Source organism: Photinus pyralis, unplaced genomic scaffold (assembly GCF_008802855.1).
Source record: "Photinus pyralis isolate 1611_PpyrPB1 unplaced genomic scaffold, Ppyr1.3 Ppyr1.4_LG2, whole genome shotgun sequence".
Classification (NCBI taxonomy): domain Eukaryota; kingdom Metazoa; phylum Arthropoda; class Insecta; order Coleoptera; family Lampyridae; genus Photinus; species Photinus pyralis.
The window spans coordinates 46103730-46112825 of NW_022170403.1; positions in this window are offsets into that span (position 1 = coordinate 46103730).

The window sequence follows — 9096 nt, forward strand, 5'->3', positions numbered from 1 at the left end:
CTAGGAAAATTCCCCTAGAAAATAACTAAAACGTGCACATCATGGCCGCGCCATTTCTATCTCTATGCACCTGTTTGATCAGCAGCCCATCTTAATTTATAAGTTCGTGCGGATATGTCAAATTCAGGGTCAAATTAATTTTCTCGGAGGACCTGATGTCACATTACGTGACCTGGCGTCACATTACGTGACGTCACTTGTGCTACCATCAATAGCGCATTCGCACATCCAGATGCAGTTTGGTGCTTATGGACAAACAGTACATGCTTGCCAAACGTGACAATGACAGCACAAGGAGATTATGTTTTGTTTTAATACTTCCATTTAATCATTTAGGTCAATTTGACATCAATGCGGTTCGAAACAAGGATAGTATTATCGAAGAATGACGCAAACTAGTAAGAGAGGCATTAATCCATAAGACTCCATACTGCATCTGGAGGGGCAAACGCGCTAATAGTTGTTGTTGTCACGGAAAAAGGCCTTAATGTTCCATAATCCTGTTGATGACCTGGTAGGTGATTTTGTTTTGGATTTTTCCTGGCCGAGGCGCTGTGTGGGTTACGTGTTTTTGTTTTGGATACCTGTTACCTACCTGAGGTGCTGGTCACTTCGCGAACGTGTCGAACCTGATAAACAAAATTTGTATCGACTGTGGAAACAAACCTCTGCTCAACATTATGGTAAGAACAGAAAGCATCGACCAACAAGTCTGTTACTTCAGATAACCGGAAAGTTTCTATACAATCGTAAAATCATCACCGGTTTAATCTCGGGTTTAATACTGTGTTTTTACACGAATTAACGAATAAACTACGTATATTTTCCTACAAACAAATAACAAACTAGATTCTTTATACAAATCTAAGAATGCAAATCGCAATTATTGAATTTATAGCTATCTAAATTCAAATTCAAATGCAATCACTAGCTGATACAATAATAATCTACATATTATATTTTCATACCAAGTTTTGGTCTTAGGTATACATACATATATCTAAAATTTATAATAACAATAATATCATGTCATGAGTCATGAGTCGAAAAACAAAAGTTGTCGACTAGGAAAAATCCGATCAGATACAGACAACATTTTATTTACTTACACATAGCACATTCCAATTAGAAATGATACAAATATATTGTACAAAGGAAAAGTTGGAGTTCGAAATATTCGAAGTAATAAATCATAAGACATACTCCAAATCTTTTATGAATCGCAAGCATTATTTGGCAGTAAATCAGCCATACATGATGTTAAAATTGGACACTTATCAACACAATGTATGGAGATCGAATCCTTGTCGAGTCTGAACACTTTAAAACCGTTTTACCAGAACGGTAATTCATCATAACTACGTACCGTTGTTAAGAGTTAAGGTACGATTTATCGTCGTCAAGAAGTCTGATTGGCTATCGTTAGTATTGAAAAATTAAGGGGGATTCGCTTTAAATACCACGGATTGCAAGAAAAAGACGCTTTTTGCCAAGTTCGAGGCCGAAGTGCCGTCGTTTAAGTTTGCCTTTTGCCACATTAGAGGTCGGAGTGCCAACAGTTTGAAGTTATCTTTTTTGTCAACGCCCTCTTCACTGCGGAAAGAAGATCCTGCAAGGAACCGAAGTTAGTACGTGTGGAATTTCAACGTTGTTTTTTGCATCGTTGGCTTTAATTTCAAGTTAATTAGTGTACTGTGTTATTGAACCCCCAATTTTGGATATTTTACCATTGGAACACAACTGTAAGTAATCTTAAGTCGTACTTGCAGTTAGTTTGTAATAGTTCTGTTTTCCTTTGGATCATTTTTGTGTACAATACAAAAAAACCTTTTATTATTAATGACTTGATGGAATCCGGATTGGAATTTGAGGATTTTGAAAGTACCCACTGTCTGTCAGGATTTAGAAAAATAATTGAGTTCAGAGTCGAATCATTCCGTTGTGCTTGTAGCGAACATTCTAGAAATTTCGACGCGTCATAAAAGAATATAGTCATCGGCGATAAAGAACGAAGGTGGATGTGACGTAAACTTTCCGTGAAATATCACGTATATTTTTCTAGAATGCGTTCTTATTATGATATAAATTATGAGCGATAAATTGTAATTACTGTTATAAATTATTCCATTTTAATACTGTCTGTAATTTATTGTTAATTAATTGTAATAAATAAATCACGTAACTAAATTTACGTTACACCGGTGTCAGGTGTGGGATAGTGTTTAAGTGAACAATTAAGGGAAGTTTATGCTTGAATTATATTACTGAACCTCTGAAACTGTGAAAAAATGTCAAATAACTTCGAAACCATGTCAGTTAGACATAGCAAAATATTAACAAAGGTTTTACTGATTTTTTACGAGGAATTCGAAAATTTCATCAGAAAAGATAGTGCCATTTGCAATAAAAAAGTTCCGGTACCGTTCTGATACAACCGGAAAAGCGGCCATCTTGAAAATATTTTTAAATGATTATGATTATTCAAAAAAAGGTAATGGGTCCCGATTCGTAATTCCAAACCGTTCCTGAAATACTTCGAATGGTCCACTTAAAACACCACCCTGTATATACAACCCCTATTCGCATCGTATAATATACTTACTCTACTCAACTCGTTGCCTGTATATAAATAAAATCTCGTATAGTAAATTCATTGGAAATGCGATCCAGGATTTGATCAGTTTAACTGCCTTGGTTACGTTTGGGTGGTTAACGTCTACATTCATTTCCCCTTCAAAAGGAAAGATTCAGTTTCTTTCCAAAAAGAGAAATTCAAATTTCATTAATAGTACACCATCATCACACTAAATTCCTCTTAAAAGTTTATCTATTTTGATTACGAGATTATTCGTAAAGAAACACAATGAAGGTGTCGTTTTAGATATTTCAGACCATGTGCAGAGAAAAAAGCTTGAAAATTACGTTCGCTATCGCATAAAGAATTTCTCATCCGACGATTTCCGTTTGTCATAAGAGAATCCATTCTGACGGATGAAATTGAAAGTTAATTGTTAAATAGGCCAACAATAACATACATTGTATACTAGTTAGGCTTCTAAAACGTTCAAGTAAATTATATTTACGAGGCAGGATCGATCCATCTAATCTTCTTGGACTTATCCGAAACAGACCCGAACTTAGGGCCTAATTCCCGTAATTTATTGTTTGACGTTATGTTAGGTTTTATAAAATAACCACGCTACATTAAATTAACTTACTATATGTAGCTTATCTTTGTAGACTAATTTCAGTTCCAAAGTATATATGTAAAGTGTTACATTTTCGGGGTGTAGTACAAATTAAAAAGTAGTTTCCCATGTAGGTATCTAGGAGTTGTGCAAAATGTTGTACTTCTACTTCATCCTGTATCCAAATATAAATTTTTAATGTCGACGCTGTTTCCATTTTCATTCTTTTTGTATTGTGTATCATTAAAATTATAAATTATTAGATCTTATACCCGCCGCGCCGTTACTATACGCTAATTTTATAATTAGGCTTTGTTGTCCTGAATCATAATTATAAATCTAAGGGGCATTACAAAATACCATTTTTAATGTTGTCTATGAGAAAACAAAATTTTGATTTTATTGTTTCGTTTTTAATTCAATTGGTTCTCATTGGTGCATTTTTGGAAATTTAAGAAAGTGGTTTTAGAATATAGATGACACGATGATATGTAATCAAATAAGTAGCTGATCGTGTTTTTGTTGGAAGCCATGTTTCCCATTTAAGGAATGTATATAAATAACACAAGCTTTGGACGAGGGTTTTCTTGTTAAACTTAAAGTCATGTTTACCCTCGTGCTTGCTTTAATCTTGTTAATGTCACATGTGAATTGTACCAAAGTGAAAATGCTTTGTCTGTTGAGAGTATGCTTTAGTTTACTACATTTGCACTAACAAGCAACTTACTTGAAATTACTAGAAATTATCTGTATTGTCCCTCGCAAATACACCATTAGGGATATTAAATGATCGGCTTAAATTCACGTTTTAAGGTCCAGTATCTGACATGCCATTATAAACTGTGTATATAGAGACATAACGTTGTACCTACAGTAATTAAGCCAAATTGCACACCTGATGCGCGTCCGTCGCGTACGTCTTACCATTTTGTTTCTAGAGCGCATAATGGTGAGGTCTACTGTGACGGATCAGTGATTTTAAATTGTAGATGGTGATGTTCACTGTGATTATCAATTAAATTGTCGCAAAAATCTAGTGCATGTGACTATAGGTAACTTGCCCGGTAGCGTATTGGCATTCTGTACTATTATTCAGAGCAGCTCTGGTCTGATTCGCAGTATACTATGACTTCACGTTATGCGCAAATTGATAATACATTATGTACTGCGATTCAGAGCACCGATATGGTTTAGACTTTAGAGTTTTGAAACGCTGTATGTAATGGCTTTCTACAAAGTGCGTGTACCTTAGCCAAATTATACTGCGATTCAGAAAGAATGTCAAATCTTGCGGGAGAAAAGTTTGGTATCTCTAAACTCTTGTGGATTATGTGTAATCAAGGTTCTCAAACTGCACTAAAATGAACTATAAAGAGGTTTTAGTTGAAATGTGCAACGAGAATACGTTTTCAATGATCGAATATTTGGAACTAGTAGAAGATGAATTTAAAGCGAAACTTCGACTTAAAAACGGGGTGAAGATATTAACAGGGTTTGGCGCGACAAGTGCTTAGCTTGTTTTAGTAATAAATCAAACACTAAACCGAGCACTAAACCATATCGGTGCTCTGAATCGCAGTATATAATGTATTATCAAATTGCGCATAACGTGAAGCCATAGTATACTGCGAATCAGACCAGAGCTGCTCTGAATAATAGTACACAATGCCAATACGCTGCCCGGTATGAGTTCCTGACACGGTAGCTATACATATGAAGACGTTTATTGGGAGTCCTAGGTGCCGACATATCTAAAGATCTCATTACGGCACCGGTTAGGGGAAGTGACCGACCTTTATTGAGGGATAGTGGTTCGATATTTCAGAAATATTCAGTTGTATAGACAAATTGAGAGGGTTATGATGCTTTTAGTGTAAGCAAACGTATCGCATATTGTAAACATCAGATCTATGCGCGCATGCGCAGGATGAGCAATGTCAACTGTTATTTATCGAGATATCTTTTTGAAATTTTAATCACAGATGCTTCTGTTAAAGGCAAGCATAACTGATATTGCAAAAATTATATGGTCGCATGCGCACTCAGTGCCAACTTTTTTACTTATGAAAATCTCTCTCAAAAGTTTAACCTTAACGCTTCTAGTAAAAAAATAATAATAATATAAATAATAGAGTTTATTGTCCTACAGACTTTTTAATCCAATTATAGGACAAAGATAACATTATAATAGGTCGTGTACATAAATGTCAAATAAATCTAATTAAAAAAAAATAATATAATAAGAAAATTCACCTATATTAAAGAATTATTAAGACAGGAAGAGAGAAAAAAAAAGAAAAAAGTAAATAACGTAAGTGAATCCGAAATAAAGTTATAAAGATTCAAAAAACAAAAAACAGAAAGAAAACACGAATTAAATTAAACTACACCGCATACCTATAGCATAAATTAAATGTGCTCATGCAACGCCAACTTTTTTGTTTGTGGAGATATTTCTTTGAAATTTTAACCATATATGCCTCTAGTAAAGAAAATCACAGCGCACATAGCTATTGCCTTTTGTTAAGTACTGATCATTCATTAAAAATGCGCTGAAGTTACCTACTCGCCTTATTTTTACTTGTTTCTTCTGCGTTAAAAGGACAATGTACTTCTCGTAGACTACAATTAAATGTAACAAGTTTGATTAATTCAGATCTGTATGCAATAACTTAATATAGAGATTTAGGTTAAAGAAAAAAAAGTGTGCATGGATAATTTGGATAACTTAATCGCGGTAAATTTTACTAAAGACGTTACATAGCACGAATCAAAGAGTTCTTTCAAAATAACGATCCTTCTCGTAAGTAGTGCTAGTTCAATTCAATCACAGGCAATTTGTACGTCCGTTCCGTTTTGGAGATTCTTCTGTAGATATCGAGGAACTATTGCTGATTAAATTATTTGAGCGGTATTAATGGTTTCTTTGCACTTCGCCAGTGACGCGTGACGTGGCACCTAAAAGTCCAAATTGAAAGTAATTTTGGAGAAAATGTTCAAGACGTGAGCGCAATTTCCTTTTATTAAGTGTGGTAATCAACGTGATTTTGATTAAAGCTCATCTTTTGTTCAGATAAACGAATTTTATTTTCTTTTCATGGGTTTTAGAAATTAGGTTGAATGGCCACTTACATAAAAAAGGAGGCGCCCGGGAAAATTGTCTTTTATGTTTAGTGCTACGCCAGGTTTACTTTTGCCTCATAAGATGATTCGCATAAGGTTTATTGGGTTTTTAGTGACGTTTTATCGCTAACCTTAACATCTGGGGTAGCTCTTGACGTTCCAAAGTTGTCGTTATTGATATGTACCTACGCTTTGTAAATGCTGTTTACGATTCTTACAAATTTTCATTGAAGTCAGATACTTTTAACCTTATTCCATTAAATATGATGAGATATTATACTATGGATTTCATGTTTCAAGTTTTTTATTTGTTGTTTTAGTAACACGTAGCACACTGTGAAATTTTTTGACACCTTTCCTGTGATGTCTTCGCAATAATGACATTCAAACAATGAGATCAATTTTACAAGCTCTATTCCTTTTTTTGTAACATTATTTGCAATTCCTTCTTTGAGGGTTGGTTAGGAATTTAGGATGATACTCGCTGCTAAGAGAGCATATTGGTCTTTGAGTTAAATTTAGGATAACTTACTTCTTTAACTGATTACTTAGTTGATCTCAAACATTAAAAGTAGTATGTGCGGGTACGCATCTGTGAGCTATATTAACGTATTAATACAAGAAATGGCGCAACTTAAACCGTATACTTATGTCACTTTTGTATAGTGCTCGTTTTCTGCTGCTTGTCCTTCTACTATGACGTTTTGTGCGTCAATATTAACGAAGATACCTACGCAATTTTCAATTTGGAATTACCACTGTATTCTTTAACAATGAAGGTTTCTGATTGCGAATAAAGTTCGCATCTGAATTCTACTCGATTTGTGTCCAACTTCCACGCGGAAGAGAGGAAGTAGGTATCAACCGAGAGTTACGCCGCGCCGTAATGCCTATGCAGTTCTACCAAAGTTAAGTTTGGTATTATTGTTTGGTGAATTATGTTTGATTTCTATGACACCACTCTCACCTCATGACTTCACCTCCTTAGAAATAATAATGGACATAGTCCAGCAACCACAGACTGTTTTTTTCGGTGATTAATAACAGACCGAATCTGCGGAGGTGTAAAACATGTCGATTCGGTGGGGTAGGTAACGAAATCTGATTTTTTGTATGCAGCTTAGAGATGGATTAAGTAAACACCCCTAAATTAGCATCCCAATATGTTACATCGACAAAATATTGGCCACATTTTGTGCCAATTTGTGTACCAATCCCCAAATGTTGTGCGCTTCTCGTTTATGACGAAAAATCCGAGTTTTGTGCGCCTCCCGTTTCAGAGAAATTCAAAATATTCAGTTGCTAACACCACATAGTTTTGTGTTTGTTTTGTGCGCTTTTCGTTTTGGAGAAATTTAAAATTTCTGCTAACGTAACGCAGCATCCCCCATAATCGGAACCTGCGTCATGTTTTAGAGTCATCAAATCATAAATAAATTACCTTATAGTCGTGTATGTTTTAATCAAAACCCTTTCTCTCATTATAGTACGCGTTTGATTTTATGTTCCGACTTCATGTCGAAATGGCACTATCTACCGCCTTTTCTGTTACTTGTAAGTAATCGTGGCACAAATTTATGGGTAGAACAAAGTCGTATATTTCAACTTTATTATTTCTGCCATTGCACACTCGTTAATTAATTGTTTACGTACTGCAGGATGAATAGTTGCAATTCAGGGAAATATCTATAGAATCGTAAAAACATTACCTACCTATGACATCGGAAACATATCTTGCAGTGACTCTTCGTCTAGGCCTCGTATAAAATTGAAAAAAAAATATTTGTTAGCTTTGACGTTGATCTGTCCCTAAGTACGCCCTGTTATTTGACTTTAAATTCCCCAGCGTTAAGTCAATCGGCATAGGACATGCGACCCGCGAGTTCTAGGTTTGATTTTCAGTTACAAATCTCCTGCAAATCGAAAATTTGTCCGAAACGTATTCTCGCACGATTAGGACCTTGTGCGTGGATGCACCCATCCTGTTGAAATCAACCAACATTGGTTTTTTTGTGTATAGTACATCGTTGTATTCGTAATTAAAAAAATGCTACCCAATACAGTACTTTTTACGGGCTATTTAAAAAAATAAAGATTTCTCAGAAACGGAACTTTGTATTAAAAATCTCTCAACGCTGTCTTGTAGAGCTCATATAGTGGCAATGAGTAAGTGTTTTTATTTTATTTTTCTGTAACTGCTCAAATAACATGAATAATACTGGCATATCTTCGAAAGTAATCGGAATTTTCTGCCTTTCTTCACACCATGATAATAACTGTTTAACTATGCAACTTTTCTCATCGTATCTTCTATGGTTTCCGAGATCCCCATGATTGATACACGTCCTTACTAGTCGAGTAAAATTAGAGTTCAACCTAGAACAAATTCGGGACAAGCAAGCGATGCCCGAAATTAGTACTACCAATAATTCTCTTTAACATACTAAAAGTCCCCAGATCTCGGAGGTGCGGAACATCCTGAAAATTGAGCCGCCATCTTGGATTTTCATGTTTTTTGCTAATAACTTTGTTATTATTATTTTTTTCGGAAAAAGTCAGGAAAGGGAATTTGTGAAGCTTTAAAATACAAATCCAATGCTTCTTCATTTCTCGAAATCGATTGAAAACTAAGGGAGTTATGATTTTTTTATTGTATCAATAATTGCACTATAGCATTCGCTGTGTACCTATACTATATGACAGTGCCACACTCCCCCCTCCCCCAGATATTAGCAGAGATATGTGGGATACCCCCCGACCCTTACTCCCCCCTCCTGCCCTCACC